Raw genomic sequence first — 17,948 nt, 5'->3', positions numbered from 1 at the left:
TGGGGTGAAAGTATTTATGAAGAGTCGAGGCATAGTAATAAAAACATGAATTTCTTAAGATTCGATAGCTGACCGATCACCTTAGCAAGTTCAACATGGTTTTCTCCAAGAAGATAAAAAGGCCTCTTTTTACACAGAAAGGCACTTTTAAAATATTTTGGAGCTAAAGTTTGCTTTGTTTAACGACACCACCAGAGCACATTGATTTATTAATCATAGGCTATTAGGTGTGAAACATTTGGTCATTCTGATAAATAGTCTTAGAGAGGAAACCCGCTACATTTAACACATACCACGGCCTCTGATTTACCAGTCGTGGTACACTGGCTGGAATGATGATTGATTCTAGATTTGCCGCACATCAGACGAGCACTTTACCACTGAGCGACGCCTCGCCCCTCATTTTGGATCTATGCAACCGCCCGCCCCCATGCACCTCCGCTATGTGAATGCATATTGCTAGATCCTCTTTAGTTTTCTTCCTGGTTGCTGGGCACAGAAAAATACGCCTACACCAATTATGTGACTGTAATTCAGATAATAGGCAAACATCCGGTCTTTGTGCAGTGCATATTAGCTTTATGTTTCATCCGTTCATCTATCCGATGTCTATGACAATTAGTGAATGTCAAATACATGTCTATAAAAAAAATTGCTCTTGGAATCAAATCTCCCTGCCCTTGTTACCCTAGTAAGAATCAAAATTGTGTTAAACATTTAACGACGACACTAGAGCATACTCAATTATTAATAACCGGCTATTGGATTTCAATCATTTAGTAACTGACCGTAATTCTGATGGAATTAAAGGAAACCCGCTATATGTTCCATTCGCAGTAAGAATCTTACGATTCTTTTATATGCACTTTACCACAGGCAGCACAGCACATACCACGTTCTTTGATATGCCCGACTCGTGTTTGGCAACAGAGAGCGACGCTAATGTATACGAACTATTGGACTGGTTCCTAATGTGGTCATTTGATTTAACACGAAGCGAAAAATCCAGCAGGACTAGCTCTGCCACTCGCCAATTGAAAATTTTTAGGAACAATTGGTGAAATATTATCAAGTAATAATTGGTGTTTTGTTGAAAAATAACTTCTTCTTTTTTTTTCTTTTCTTTTTTATACATAATTTGGCAAAATATTTTTCTCACCCAGAGCTAACCCTGAACCAGTCTAGCGAACGTTTTGTCCTGAAGCGTTTAATGCTGCCGTCTCCATTTAATAAGTTTGTCCTCATATTCACGGAGTACCTCAGAATCATGCACCCTGCCCTATTTGTCAGTTAGTGGTGATTGCAGGCATAATGTGTCGAGTTTTAGCATCACCCACAGTCGGTCACACAATAAACTGAAGATGACAGTGGGAAACCGGAAGTCGTGTTTGGACACGGCATCGCCAAGTTAATATAGGGCTATAATTAACTGTAATTATAGCACACACTGACATCTGTATTATCAAGACCAATTAAAAAGACGTTTGACCATAAGCCGTTATTTATTACCCGGCTATACTTTTCAGACGAATAATTTAATTATATTTGATTTGAAATATGATATTCGGACCTTTGTTCTAGAGACAATATGATCGGATCCACATTTTTCACTCAGCAGATGGTGCTCCCGGCTAGGCTGTGTACATTTAAATACGACAAACCGATTGTCGCCGATTGTGGAAATGCATCCTGCATTTAATAGGCGGCGGCGGTGAGCAGGTAATTATGCTATGCTGCATCCAGTACCGGCCGGTCATGATCCGGAACACTCACTGAATGTCGCTACAGGCACGATACCAGCATTATAAACAAGGGTCGGCTTGTATAAAGTCTATTCGCGGCCTTTGACGGGGATTAACGATCACGAGTAGTGTGTCGTTTGTTTTAGGCCGGTTTACAGCAGATCAATTCAAAGAAATCAATAAATGTTCAAGATTCCCCTCGAATAAAACTAATATAACATTGTAGCAAGCCACAGCTACCTCATATTAGCTTTTGTGTCCGGTGTCTGTGTTTAATAACAATCGTAGTGTATAGTATTAATTAAATACTGATGGAACCAAGGAAACTTAGATATTGTCAACCGAGAATTAAGTAGGTCTTTCTGCATGTTCTTGGTGAGAATCGTTATTTATAACTCACACACTCCAATAACACACATTCGTGTATTATCGATTTATAGGTGATGACCCGGATGTAACAGCCATACCATCCAATCAAATAGGTACAATAGAAATTGATAGTTTTGTGACGTATAAGGTAACCTGAAAGTAATTACGTTGTGATGCATAGCCGCAAGCGCGTAAATACGTTTTAGTTGAAAAAGGTTTTTAAATTTTAAGCCTGGTTTTTGAGGATATTTTCTGTCCCGGGTCAGACCACTGGCTATCCACTGATCGGACCCGGAATGGACATGCCTGAAACCGTAGTGGTACAGGGGCATGTAAAAAAAAAAAAAAACACTCTTTAAGTTTGAGGATATGTTATAACTCATTGCTTGAAAACGTATTTAACTCATTTCCGCTTGTTAGATACGTTTCAAAACAACTTGTTATAAGATAAATGGTATCTAACAGCCAATTATGTAGACAGTCTATTAGTATTCCCTATATCAAATGTAATGGGAACAGACCTAGATATTGCTCGATGCGCGGTCGGTGTGGGATCGATCCCCGTCGGTGGGCCCATTGGGATATTGCTCGTTCCAGCCAGTGCACCACGACTGGTATATCAAAGGCTGTGGTATGTACTATCCTGTCTGTGGGATGGTGCATATAAAAGATCCCTTGCTGCTAATCGAAAAAGAGTAGCCCATGAAGTGGCGACAGCGGGTTTCCTCTCTCAATATCTGTGTGGTTCTTATCCATATTTCTGACGCCATATAACCGTAAATACAATGTGTTGAGTGCGTCATTAAATAAAACATTTCTTTCCTTCTTTAAGACCTAGATAATTCATGGTCGACGTACAAGTGTACGAGACTGGGTGTTTGTGCATGGTGAAGTGATGAAGCAAATCTTCGCATTCGTGCAAAAATGGGGAAAATGAGCTGACCTGAAAATGGTTCACCATTTATTTCATCCATGTACTTCTACTCACAATACTAGCTGTAATTCGTGTAAACATGCATGTATAGCTATTTGTTTTGAACCCCATGTAGCGATTAAACGATTGTAATACTAGTATTAGTATGAATAAACGTTATCCAAATTCGGGCATTTTCGTTTAATTTGGGCAAAAATCACCCCCCCCCCCCCCCCCCCCCCCCCCCCACACACAAAACAATGGATGCCCGTACGCCTATGGGTCTACGATGTGTGTGTACAGAGATCGATCTATCATATATATTATTGCACGGGGGTCACCCTATCCATAGCCAACTTAGTCAACTGCTAATATTTAAACAAAATGGCTACATTTAGTATTTGGCTAATACATTTTCGTTTAAATTCGACACTTTTAAATAATTTTCAAAGAAATACTAGATACATATCTGAAAATGGACTAAAAGAAAATCAATTTCAGTATGAGCCCTGCTTCAGGCGAGCGCTTTTCCTCTGAGCTACATGACGTCTGCACCCACCATATCAAAACCGAGGCTCCTCCTAGTGACCAAATAGTTCTCAGCTCCATGCTTCTGCATACATATGATAACACTGTGACGACACGTTTAACACAGATTATGGATAACGCGTAATTTAATGTGGAGGAAAATGATGTAAAGCAAATAAACAAAACGTGATTTTGAAATTGTTGAAGGGTAGTGAGACTAATGTGACACTTGTAAACAAGAAACTCTAGCAGCTACAGATGGAAGATAACTCAAATAAAAATAAAAAACGGTGTGTCTTATCAAACTCTTTTCAACTATTGTGGCCGAAAAGCGTTGATTACGTGTTTTTTACGTTGTTTTTGGTGTGTTATTTTTTCCTCTTTTTTTTTGTTTGTTTGTTTGTTGGGGGGGGGGAGGTAGGGTTTTGTTTGGTGCGGAGTGCTGGTATTCTTATATTTAACTTTGGGGGAGGGGGGGGGGGCAGTGATGATGCAACCTTTTGTTTTTCGTCATTTGTTTTTTTCTCTCCGTAATTTATATTAAATTACTAATGCTAGTAACAGATATAGTTTTCGAAACTATAGCTACAGTAGCAGCAGTAATAGTCATAGTAGCTGTGGTGATTGTAATAGTTATGGTAGTAATAATAGAAATGGTAACTAGAAGCATTATTAATAGTAATACTATTAGCAAGAACAGCTACAGCAGTAATAGTAGTACTGTATTAATAGTAGTAGTACTGTAGTAGTAGTAGTAGTAGTATTGTAGTATAGTAGTAGTACTAGCACTGTAGTAATAGTACTGTAGTAGTACTAATGTTGTAGTACAGTACTGTTGGTAGTAGTAGTAGTAGTACTGTAGTAGTAGTATGTAGTAGGAATAGTAGTAGTAGCAGCAGCAGCAGCAGTATCAGTAGTAGTAGTGGTAGTAGCAGCAGTAGCAGTTGTAGCAGTAGCAGTAGTAGCAGTGGTAGTAGTAGTAATGGCAGCAGTAGCAGCAGTAGTAGTAGTAGCAGTAGCAGTAGCAGCAGCAGCAGCAGCAGCAGCAGTAGCAGTAGCAGTAGCAGCAGTAGCAGTAGCAGTAGCAGTAGCAGTAGCAGCAGTAGTAGTGATGGTAGTAGTAGTAACAGTAGACGTGTAACGGTTGGGGGCACCCCGATTCACTACATTTAGTCCTATATATAATGTTACACATACGTGCACACCTGCACCTATTCCTGGTAACATACGGCGATGGTACCTACCTGTAGTATGTAAACACACAGGAATGTAATTGTTTTAACCGAGCATTTGCGGTATTGTAAACAAGAGGTATGTGGTAATACTAGTAATTCCTTCCATGTTTTGTAGTCAACAACCCAACTTGAAATGCGCACATGCATTTACACGTGTGTCGGTACATCAAAATAGGGCCGTTCTATAAATTAACCCACGGGGGTTTTAGGGATTAATTTTAAGGCTGGGGGAGGGGGGGTCTTTTGAAATACAAGTAAACCTGTTAAACACGTCGCCTTTATAAATTAATAAGTGACCCATTTTAATTGACCACATAACCACAACTTTATTATAGTACAAACTGATCTACAGTTCGTCAACGCTTAGTAGTAGTAATAGTACTTACTTAACGCACTAGTGTATATAACGAACTAGAATAGTTAGTATTTAGTAACCGTTTTAAACGCACGTTGGCGTAGCAAGGATTATATATTGGGAGCCTCTCATATTGCCGGGCCACCCACATTGTTTAAAGAGTCGTGTTTTGTGGCGACAGGCTACTATAAAATGTTGGGGGGGGGGGGGGGGGGGGGGGGGGTGGAGGGGGAAGACAAAACAAAATTTTGATTGGTGGGTCATGTCTCCCATGGCTACGCTAGTGTAAATGTTCACCTTGCTAATCCATGATAGAACAAACCAGATAAGTAAGCAGTGTCCTGATTTAAGGGACCACCTTTGTACTGTACTAGACCGGCCTCGGTGGCGTCGTGGTTAACCATCGGTCTACAGGCTAGTAGGTACTGGGTTCGGATCCCAGTCGAGGCATGGGGTTTTTTAATACAGATACCGACTCCAAACCCTGAGTGAGTGCTCCGCAAGGCTCAATGGGTAGGTGTAAACCACTTGCACCGACCAGTGATCCATAACTGGTTCAACAAAGGCCATGGTTTGTGCTATCCTGCCTGTGGGAAGCGCAAATAAAAGATCCCTTGCTGCCTGTCGTAAAAGAGTAGACAGCGGGTTTCCTCTCAAAATCTGTGTGGTCCTTAAACCATGTCTGACGCCATATAACCGTAAATAAAATGTGCTGAGTGTGTCGTTAAATAAAACATTTCTTTCTTTTTTTGTATTGTACTACTGTCTACGGTGCAAACTTTAACAAGGCTTTTATGTAGTCACCCGTCTTAAAAGACCACATCGATAATGTAAAATCTATATTGATAGTACAAACTGATGTAATAGTAATAACCATCTGTCTAAAAGAACCACCTTACTAACGTAATATATAACAACAAGTAGTGCATGTATATAGTCATCTGGTGACCCCTTACTTGTGTACTGTAATTATTATAGCAGTGTGTGTGTGTGTGTGTGTGTGTGTGTGTGTGTGCGTGTGCGCGCGCGCACAATATTTCACAAGCTATCTATCTTAAGAGGTCAGCTTGCACCTTCTAACATACTACAGGGGCAATCAAATTGTCTGCCAAGTCACCTAGTGCAAATTAACCTATTAAGCGGCCATCTGTCCTAAGACGAAACGAACCCCCTTTCAGGTAGTGGCTTAACACAATTTTGATTAACCTGGTATTCCTTTATATCATCAATTAACCAATGTCTTTATTGTACATTGTCAGTGACTGCGGTTTTTGGGTTGGGGTTGGGGTTTGTTTTGGGTTTTTTGTTCTTTTTTGTTTTTTTTTTTTGGGGGGGGGTTGGTTTTTGTGGGGTTTCGGGGTTTTTTTTCAGGTAAGGGGAAGAAATAACTGTCCCCCCACTCTTATCCCCAGGGGATTTGCCTCTGAACGAGCCCCGGGAGAAACCGATGAGCGGGTATTGTGCAGACGTGAGTCATATCCAGCTACTCCTGCTCTGGCTGGTTAGCCCGATAGCCATCTTGCATTATTTATTACTCGCATACACGATGGATCACGGATGACTCAATAAGTGTACGCCAGATATTGCGTACAGATAGATTTCGCTAGCCAGCAGACGACATCGCCTATCCTCTCGCCAGATAAACACTTCTGCTACACAGAAAAGACAAATCATTGATTTCTGTTTTATTTAGGGATCGTTGTTTATGTATTTCTCATAGGTTAATAAGTAGAACTGTTGGGGGTTTTTTGTTTTGTTTTGTTGGTTTTTTTGCGCTCTCGTTTTGTCTGCGTCGTGTATCCAAGGGACAGACTGGTGGTATCCTCGGCAATAGGCTCAATTCGGGTTCTGGGTCCCATGAATCAAGTCTGTTTTTTAAAAATACTTCTTTTTTAAAATGTATATTGACTTGAATACAAAACGCTATGAACATTACATCCCAGGGGTCTCTGTGCCCGATTTCACGAACCTCCCTCTCTCCTCCCCCATCCCTCTCTCCCCTCCCTCTCTCCCCCATCCCTCTCTCTCACCTCCCTCTCTCCCCTCTCCCCTTCCCTCCCCTCCCTCTCTTCCTCTCTCTCTCTTTCAATCTCTCGCCTTTTGTAGGTTAGCGAGACCATGTAAACTCGGTTGTACCGCTAGCGGCGGTTTAAAAAAGGAATGGCATAAGATTTGCATAAATACAAATAGAACAGATCAATACTCACAGTTGGTGAGGCGACCGCGGTTACATTAGTCAGTGTAGGACATGCTGCCTACTGCAAGTCGGCTCTGTGACGCTGGCACAACTACACAAGACGCGGATAGTCAGTCTCCTGATGGCGGATCTCCGATCAATTCGCAATGAAAGATGATACGCCCCGGTGTGCCGCTGGTACGCCCTACAGGCTTTTTTACTAGTTAAACTACTACTATAGCTCGCTCGCTCTCTCGCTCTCTCTCTCTACGGCTGGTGGTGGTGGGGAGTGGCAAGGAATCGCAACAATTTGGTGAAGCATTTAACCCCGGTTGTATGTATAAGATGAACGGCGCAGTAAAAGTAGGTTAGATTAACCGAGCCCACACCGAAACCATCAGATGAATGTTACTGCTGTACACAATTTGTGTGCTTGTATGCGTAGAGAGTACTTAAAAGAGTCTTGATTTGTTAACTATAGTTGACCCCCATCACTACGGAATAGTCACTTCCGACCGGGGTTAAGTACTCTTTAAATTATCCATTGTTTTCCTTCTCGGTAATGCTAGGGCAGACCCATAGCCAGTTTACTGATAATGTTGGGAGGGGGTTTGTTTTTCAAGTAGTTTCCTTAAGAATATTTCCCATCCCAACCAGTGCCCCATGACTTGGTATGTGCTGCCCTCTATGTGTGTGTGTGGGGGGGGGGGGGGAAGGGGTGTCAGTGTTCAACACATTTTTCAGAAAGTTACTAGCTTTCACAGCTTTGGCTTTGTATTACAGTTAATAATTTCCATTAGCCCAGATGTGAAAATCACTAGTCTAGTCGGGGCCGGGGCCGAGTGCTAGTCCATTTGTCGAACCCTGGTAAAGTGTATAATAAAAGATGTCTTGCTGCTAATAGACAAATGTAGCAAGGTTTCCTCTCAAGATTACGTGTCACAATTTCCAAATGTTTGACATCCATCAGCCGATACTTAACAAACTAATATGCTGTAATGGTGTGTTCAAACTAAACACTTTAACCATAAAAGAAAATAAATGTGTTGCTTTACCATTCTCCCACAAGAGGGGTGCGTTCGCGCCGCCGGCTATCCCGTAGGGGCGTTTGTAGTTGGTTGGTTGTTTATTTATGAAGTCGTTTGTTTCCGCACGTCTGTTTTGAGGAATGCGAGGGGAACTAGAATGAAAGAAGTCAGTAACAATGTTTGATTTAGTTGATACTGAAAAGTGTGTGATTGAACGTAGATTAAAAAAAGCGATCTTCGTTTAAAAACATTAAAAAGTTAAAAGTTTGTTTTGTTTAATGACGACACTGCAGCACACTGATTTATTATGTCAACCATTTGGTAATCTTGACATAGTCTTAGAGAGGAAACCCGCTACATTTTGTCATTAGTAGCAAGGGATCTTTTATATGCACCATCCCACAGACAGGATACCTTTTATAAAACCCAATAGCCAGTGTGTATTTTTGTGCTGGCTGGGATGTCGTTAAACATTCATTCCCACAGACAGGATAGCACTTACCACAGCTTTTGAGATGCCAGTGAGTTGTTTTGAAGAATGCGACAGCGGCCAGAATGATAGCAGCCAGTAACAATGTTTGATACTGAAAAGTGTGTGATTGAACGTAGATTAAAAAAAGCGATCTTCGTTTCCAGACACGATTCGGTCCTATCGCATGTCAATCTGAACTGATGAGAACTTCAACGTCCACGAAAGATCTGATGTCACTTTGACAAAAACTATGTATTTGGTTTCAAACAATACACCTTCATATATAGGTCACTGGTCTATATCAACCATATAAGGAGATTTACTCCATTTTAGGATATTCCTGTTCTGGACGGATGAACCAGTTGAGGCCGGTACCTGTGCCCAGGACAGGCGTGCGCTACAACAGCTTGCTCTGAATGTGCACGTTAAACAGTTTGGTCTTGGTCATTTTCGGATAGCCATTGCTTGTACCTTGCAATGGTATATTTTTATGTAGCTATCTCCATTTTCCACAAGTTTTGTAATTAGCATGCAGGGCCGTACCCTGACCAAAATCCATGGGGTGGGCACTAAATTTTATAAATAATTTTTAACATACTATAAAGATTAAACATTTCTATGCTATTACTGGAGATATATTAAAAAAAAAAAAGGACAAGATTCTCAGGGGGGGCAGCTGCCCACCCTGCCCCCCCCGGAGGGTACGGCCCTGGCATGTATATATTAATAACCTGTGTTAAGCACCCACTAAAGGGAGTATCAAAAAGGCATTTTAAGACAGGTAGCTGCTTAATGCAGATCAGTTTACATCATATTAGATTTGGGAGAATAAAATGTGGTCTCTAACACTCATAGCCACTAGAGCAGGTTTGACTGAACAACTAAAACGTAACAAGTATTTCAATTAGAATAAATCTCTCTTTCTCTCCCCATCAGGTTTTGTCTCCCCTGGGATGCTCATAAACAAAAAGGGCCCGTGCGATGTCACTAACGATTGCTGATAGTTGAAGGGCATAGCTAGTGATTTCAAGTACCTCATAATGCTAGAAGCTACTATCGAACAACAGATGACCAGATTAAGGTTCCAGCAAAGCTGATGGGAATGGCAGATGCGATGCAAAGATAACCACAACAGACCTGTCGCGGTTAGAGAGACAAGGACTGGGATGTGGGTCAGATTGCAACAGAAGTTAAAATAGTGGGGCTGTCAAGAGTGGCTAAAAACGAAGATGGTCTTCAAAAAAAAAAAAGGAAATCGGGCTGTGATATGGGGTAATAAATAAATTTGTAAATAAATTAATTGCCTTTATTTTGAAATAAAGGTGACGGCGCAATTTGTCCAGTTTTTATTTTCCTACTAATACTCAACAAAATTAAGAATCAGTAGGTATTTTCAGCATTTATTTTTGTTTATATATGGTAGAAAATACATTTGGGTTTTGGGGGTTTTACAAAGCACAAAGATTGCATCACTCCTCAAAATGTACTCTACGTTTTACTGGTTTAGAAATGAACTAATGATCAAAGCTTGCTAACATTAGCAGCAGAGAAAAAAGACCAAAAGGTCTCCAGGCTCGTAATTAATTTTGTTGAATATATTTTAATTTAGGGGCGGTAACTTTAATGTTTTGCTGGTTGGTGGCGTTAATGAACATATTTCTCATCATGTTTGTACAAAGACAAAATTAAAACTCGACCAAAACCAGGAGTAGACCAGGGCCCCGTTCCACAAAGCGATCTTAGCCCTAAGATCACCTTAAGTGCATAACTACCTTATGCACTAAGGTGATCTTAGTTCTAAGATCGCTTGGTGGAACGGGGCCCAGGCCTCGTGGGACTCCCCTCCACACACGCACACTCACACCACCCGTCTAAATCCGCGACTGAAAACGTCCTTGATCCCCTAATACTGGATTTTGTAAACAAAAAAATAATGGTGGTACGCTACTCGAATGTTTCTTAGTAAAATCTTCCATTCTTGTTTGTGTTTCTGCCCCTGGGTGCGGGTCTGAGTAAATAAAGACAGTGGTGAATTCCTTTAATGACTTAACATTACGTTATAATCCCACGCGCGAACCGGCCAGGTGGTGCACTTTAAGTAGCAACCTGAACAAACGTAATCTATAATATAAACCGAAATGGCAATTTAGTCCAAACAGGTCTGTGAACCCTTGCACAAACAAGACTCTTTTATGTTTTAAGGTGTTTTCTCACGACGCGACTTTCTGTAACGATTTGAGAAATACACTTATCTAATTATATATATATATATATATATATATATATATATATATATATATATATATATATATATATATATATATATATATATAGCAAGGGGTCGTTCATTGTATTAACCCTTGTTTGACGCCCAATATTTGATGGGTTTTTTGTTTGTTTCTTTGTTGTTTCTTTGTGCTAAATAAAAATATGTTCCAGTGTAAGCCCTGTTGGGGAGTCGTTCATTCTGTTCACAATAATTTATTATTGTGGTTATTATTGTGGTCCATTCCAACAGTGTACAGAGTATTTATTTTTCTCTCCACACAACCAACATTCGTGCCTGGGTGTTGCAGAAAAACATCTAAAAAAATAACCTTGATAATGTGTTTATTTGTTTGACGATACACCACTAGAGCACATTGATTTATTCATCATCGACCCATTGTATAAGTCAAAATGATCTAATGTTTGACATAAGTGTCAGAGAAAACCGAATACATTTTTCCATTAGTAGCAGGGGATCTTTTATATGCATCATCCCACAGATAGGACAGCACATACCACAGCCTTTGATATACCAGTCGAGGTACTCTGGTTGGAAAGAGAAATAGTCCAATGGGCCCACCGACGGGGATTGATCCTCGATCGACCACACATCAGGCGAGCGCTCTACCACTGGGCTACGTCTCGCCCCAATAAGTCGATAAGGTGACAGAGGAAGAAACAAGCTTCCATTAACGTCCATCTGAAACTAAAGGCGCTTTACCAGTAATCCAATTCCTGAACGCGAGTAGGCCCTGCGAGTAGGTCATACGCCTACTCAAGGAGGGGTTTTTTAAGAGCCAAGCGTCACCGATGAAGTAAACTTAATTGCGTATTCACTTACAACCTCTTAACACACTCACTGATGGTGGCGTATTCATACTCAAGATTCTAGCATATCTTATCATTTATAGTTGCCCTCGATCATCTGATCTCCATACCTACACTCAATTACCTTTCAACCACCCCGTCATGTGTACATATATCAGTGGTTAAGCCATCGGACTACAGGCTGGTAGCGGGTAGGTGTAAGGCCACTACACCCCCCCCCCCCCTCCCTCCTCCCTCTCCCTCTCCCTCTCTCTCCCTAACCACTAACAACTAACAACTAACCCACTGTCCTGGACAGACAATCCAGATAGTTGAGGTGTGTGTGCCCAGGACAACGTGTTTGAACCTCAATTGATATAAGCATGATAATAAGTTGAAATGAAGTTGAAATATCAACTATATTGGTTGTATGTCATGCATAGGTGTTAAAACTGGCCTCGGTGGTGCCGGAAATAAGGCTGGTAGGTACTGGGTTCGCAGCCACGCAGAGCGAGTTTTAACGACTCGATGGATAGGTGTAAGACCATTACATTGACTTTTGTCTCGCTAACCACTAACCCACAGTCCTGGACAGACAGCCCAGATAGCTGAGGTGTATGCCCAGGACAACGTGCTTGAACCTTAATTGGATAGAAGAAGTTTGTTTTGTTTTAAAAACGACACCACTAGAGCACATTGATTAATTCATCATCGGCTAATGGATGTCATACATCGGTAATTCTGACTCGTAATCTTCACAGGAAACCCGCTACATTTTTTTTCATAATGCAGCAAGGGATATTTCATATGCACTTTCCCACAGACAGGAAAGCACAAACAACGGCCTTTATCCAGTTGTGATGCACTAGTTTGAACGAGAAAAAACCCAATCAGATGAATAGATCCATCGACGTGGTTCGATCCTGCGACGCAAGTACCTCAAACAAGCACTCAACCGACGGAGCTAAATCCCGCCCCTTAATTGAATAGAAGTACGAAAATAAGTATATACCCATGAAGGCATGAGTTCGACCCGTAACCCCCTTCAATGGTTAAGATAGTTTTAGGGATAGGATTAGTCTTTAGAGCCTTTGATATAGAGGGGTACTGGTCGAACTCTTTCCGAAAAAACTAGTCGAGGGGAGTTATTTATTGCGCTCCTTGCTTAGTTTATGGAACGTCGGGGTTTATTATAAAGTTTTACCATACTAATACCATATTTAAATTCATATGCTACGGTGAGCTCAAATTTATTCTCCTTGAACTCCAGGAGAGTGATGGGGAGCAAGTGTCTCAATAGTATGGTCTTATGTCATGTCATGTCATAGGGTTTTACGTGCGAATTCAGAACAAGCTGTTGTAGCGCCCGCCTGTCCTGGGCGCAGGTCCGTCCAGACTCCAGGACAGGCTATGGCCTTACACCCACCTCCCTATTGAGCTGTGAAATTACGCAGAACTGGACTTTCCCTCATTAGCTTAATGTGCATTGTATATGAATCAATAATAACTGGGGTTAAATATTTTATTACTTTCTAAAAATAAGCTGTTTTGGGATTGGCCAACAGGCTAGCCTTTATTAATCATAAGTCAATTGGACTACTCTGTTTTGATAATGTACACTGTATACAGAGTAATACGGAGCAAGGTAATAACAAAGAGAAACCGGCTAATTTATTATTGGCAATGTACTACTGAAACAAAGCCTAAAATCCTCCAGAACAAATGCCATCTGGAAAGGTCATTTACGACTGTTATAAAATCCATCGGTCGCTTTTGACATAGATCTACGATAAAGGCCCACTCGTTCCTGTTACTGGGACTATAATTATGGAGCCCACAGTGAGCTAATGTGCTCTGAAATAAATGGTTTCTGGAAATCCAGCATACATCACTTTCGTTGTCTATGTACTTTTTTTTATCGAAGCTGTTAAATATTTTAACTCTTCTTCGAAAACGTTCCTCGAACATACGTAATCCCTCATAGAAACTGGCAAATTTAATATCTTCCTTTGTTCATGGGTGGAGGGTTTTCCAGGGGCGGATTCAGGAAATATTTTGCGGAGGGGGGGGGATGTCAAATGTAAAAATTATATCATGATATTGACGATCTTGTTAAAAGGGCATCCATAATTTTTTTTCTAAAGGGGCACTTGAATATTTTAGGGGAGACGGTTGTTCTGTGCTCCCCCCCCCCCCCCCCCCCCCCCCGGTGACCCAGCCTGTTTTCTGAACACGTTAATTTATTCCTCCCTCCCCAGAACGTCTGATGGACCAGCCCAGTGCAGTTCCAAATTGGTGACCTGGAAGCTGTGAGACGCTGCCAGAGAGTTGCGTAACAGACCTATCAAGAATCCATTAGGAGATGTCTGCTTATCGCTGGTCACCACCGCCAGACCTGCGCTCTCTCGCTGATAAGATAAAACCCGAAAACCTTCATCCACGCTATATACAGCACTAAATCACATTGTCTGATGAACAGAGAGAACAGGAGCAGAAAATAAAAGATTTATTGTTCAAACTCAAAGAGTAAAATTGTTGCGATTCGCAAAAAGCAGGAGACGCTATTTTAAAATTCCTGTCATTGTTTCCCAATAAGCAGGTTTTTGTTCCTGGGACGCCATAACGCCAGCAGGCGGTCGCCAAAGAACGTATTTCTCCTCCAGAACCCGTGTGTAAACTAAATCTGCCATGTTTTCTCTCGACTAACAAAGCTGGTTATGGTAAACATCCACACGAAACCGCTCTTGTTCAATATCGATCGCAAGCTTTTCAACAATTTTTAACAAAATGACAACATGCACGTTCAGTCTTTGCTTCGGTTAAAACCGAAATTCAAAAATTTAATCCCCTTCCAATAATCGTACCTGACTACTAAAACGAACCACGACGTGTACTAAGACCAGTCTACAATTTTTAAAAGCCAAATAACGGCTATTTCCTCCACTAACCTCAATTTTTTCTTCCTTCCAACTTGCCGTCTGCTTTCTCAGCCAGCCATTTTCCTCCGCACAGTCTGATGGAGTTTAGCGACAGGCCTGCCGTAACTGAACACTACCAAGCGTCCTTGAACAACTGAGTGAGTTGGCTTCCGTCAGGGCTTGGAATGTGTGCGTCTACTCGCCAGTATGTGAGGAAACAAAGACGGGCAGTCGACCCATGGCTGGGACGCTTAGCACGATTAAAATTACGTAACTGACCACTAGGGATGTATGTGCGAGGTAATAGTAATACTTGTAAGTGGGTGCAAGCTAACAGACAGGAGAAGTATAAGCGGGAACAACGGGGTGAAAAGAAGAAGGGGAAAAAAAACAGAGAGAGAGAGATCTTTTGTTATGCGCAACAGCGAGAAAAATCAATAGAACGCACGTTTGTTGACTCGCCGAATAAATGGACAATGAGGTGCAAACGATTATTACTCAGGGTGCAGGCCCCTATTATCTCTTATCTAAATGTGTGTCGTCAGCCGACCAACATGTACTTTTAACGCTTCAGCGACGGCGTGAAATTAGTCTCAATATATCGCACAATGAATTAATTGCGATCACAATTTTTTTTTTTTTTTCAAGTGCTGGGCCCAATTTCACAAAACATCGTAAGCCTAGTTTTGCACATAAATGTAAATCTACGACTAAACCAGAGTTTCTGTTACTATTATAGTACAACAAATGTATTTAAAAGTACACATATTTCTTTTTTTTCTTCTTTTTTTTGTCCTTAAAATGCTCCATCTTCTGTAATGATGTAATTTTGTTCGTGAAATAGATGTCAAACACGTATAAATGTATGCCCGGTATAGTAAAAGTTTGTTTTATTTAACGACGCCGCTAGAGCACATTGATTTTTTATCTTATCATCGGTATGCCCGGTATAGCTGCTAGTCGCAGACGTAAACTTACGATGTTTTGTAAAATAGGCCCCAGGCTTTTATATTAAAGATTTAACTGCATGGAGGACTTATCAAATATTATTAATTATGAAATACTAATAATTGCTGCGTTTTCACACCTTGAGCGTACGCTAGTTATTTAATTCATTGGGAAAGTGGGATCTGGCTCAGTCGATACAGCGCTCGCCTGTTGGTGCTTGCGTCGTAGGATCGAACCACGTCAGGTGACCGAAAGAAAGAAATGTTTTATTTAACGACGCACTCAACACATTTTAATTACGGTTATTATGACGTCACAGACATATGGTTAAGGACCACACAGATATTGAGAGAGGAAACCCGTTGTCGCCACTTCATGGGCTACTCTTTCCGATTAGCAGCAAGGGATCTTTTATATGCACCATACTGAGAGTCCTTGGTTCGAATCCCCCCCCCCCCCCCCCAGTGAAGGTTGATTTTTCTGTTACATACAGTCAGCAAGAAAGTGCATTCAATTATCAATAAATCAATGTGCTCTAGTGGTGTCGTTAAACAAAACAAGCTTTAAAAAAAATGGATTTGGACAGGCCTCGGTGGTGTCGTAGTTACGCCATCGGACATACGGCTGGTAGGTATAGGGTTCGCAGCCCGGTACCGGCTCCCATTCAGAGCGAGTTTTAACTCAATGGGTAGGTAGATGTAACACCATAATTCACTGGCGTAGGAAGCGGAGTGGGTGGGTGTCTAAAAGTGTGTAAATATAAAAGTGTGCACTCCCACTACATTACACTTTCTGTCTCACTAACCACCAACAACTAACATCTAACACACTGTTCTGGACAGACAGCTCAGATAGATGAGGTGTGTGTGTGTGTGTGTGCCCAGGACAGCGTGCTCGAACCTTAATTGGATATAAGCACGAAAATAAGTTGAAATTAATTAAATCAGTTTTAACAGGGAAAATTGGAGAGTATTGCTCGCTCCCACGCATCTGCTCGCTTATCTCCCCCCCCCCCCCTCCCTCTCCACCCACCCCATTTCACGGACCCTGAATATATTAAGTTTTGACGTATGTGTAACCAAGCTAAGCTAATGTCGTTTGCAGGTAGTGTTTGCCGTGAATCATTCGGCTAATCAACCTGTAGTGTGGCATATACCTAAAGATAAACAATGATGCAAGATAGCTTGCGTGTTTGCTGCACATGTGTTGTTAATAATCAAATTCCACTCTTTGACCTTTGCAAATCGCGGCTATCACAATAAACATGTATTAACTTAAATTAACTTAAATTAAAGGTATTCGGTTCTCTTACAATCTTGTGTGATATTTCTGTCTAAAACTTAGTTTCTTTGCGTCACGCCGTAATTTTGCAGATGGATCGAGACATGTGAATTTTATATTCATGAACATACAACATTGTCAAAGTGTGTATAATATACTACTCAAAAGAATTTAAGGGTCAGACGATATTTTCGACATTATTTTCTGAATGTCAATTATATTAGCTAGACCATAATGTCACGCATGGTATTGTTCCATTTTGACGAAAGTGGGTCTAAGCAACCCATAAATGAATTAAAATCCACTGTCATTGACACTGTCGACTAGTTCTAATGGCGAAAACATGCTTACGTTTGCACGTAAATTAGGGCGAAAGCGAAAGGTCTGCTAAGTGCCCATAGCTTCCTTTTTCACAAAGCGCTTCATTTGCACGCTTTGCACGTGTATTCCATGTTCCCAATGCTGAATTTCCATATAATTGGAGCTTGCGTTCGTGTACGGTGCACACTCCAAATTCGACAATGGTACGACTTCAACTGACTATCGAAGATCGAGGAAGGGCTATTGCTTGGCTTCAGGATGGCAATACGCAAAGAAATGTTGCTCTGAGACTTGGTGTCAGTCATAGTGTCGTTGGCCGACTGTGGCAACGGTACCAAGCAACAAATTCTGTTCGAAATCGTCCACGTTCGGGAAGACCCCGAAGCACTACAAATAGAGAGGACCGCTACATCACCAATATGGCTCTACGTCAACGCACAACCACTGCACGCCGATTACGTGACAATCTGCGGACTGCGACTGGAACTCGAGTGTTTGATCAAACCATACGCATTCGTCTGAGAGCCAATAATCTACGCTGCCGTCGCCAGGCTGTTCGACCACCACTCCTACCACGTCACAGAACG

At 41.3% G+C, this 17,948-nt stretch overlaps 1 protein-coding gene across 3 annotated transcripts in view; it reads right to left on the bottom strand.

Annotated features, from left to right (window-relative positions):
- Positions 1–15,142, bottom strand: part of LOC121382020 (uncharacterized protein DDB_G0284459-like) — a 44,672-nt gene extending 29,530 nt beyond the window's left edge. Inside the window, exons 1-2 of one of the 3 annotated variants that reach the window (XM_041511503.1) lie at positions 14,842–15,142; positions 8,374–8,498 (exon numbers count right to left, since the gene is read on the bottom strand). The gene's annotated coding sequence lies outside the window, so the exon portion shown is untranslated. Of the gene's footprint in view, positions 1–7,349; positions 7,671–8,373; positions 8,499–14,841 lie in introns of those variants that run through there. The other 2 variants (XM_041511488.1, XM_041511495.1) reach the window with 2 other exon arrangements.
- Positions 15,143–17,948: the final 2,806 nt, after the last annotated feature.

Source organism: Gigantopelta aegis, chromosome 2 (assembly GCF_016097555.1).
Source record: "Gigantopelta aegis isolate Gae_Host chromosome 2, Gae_host_genome, whole genome shotgun sequence".
NCBI classification, from domain to species: domain Eukaryota; kingdom Metazoa; phylum Mollusca; class Gastropoda; order Neomphalida; family Peltospiridae; genus Gigantopelta; species Gigantopelta aegis.
This window is presented reverse-complemented; position numbering and strand designations above follow the sequence as displayed.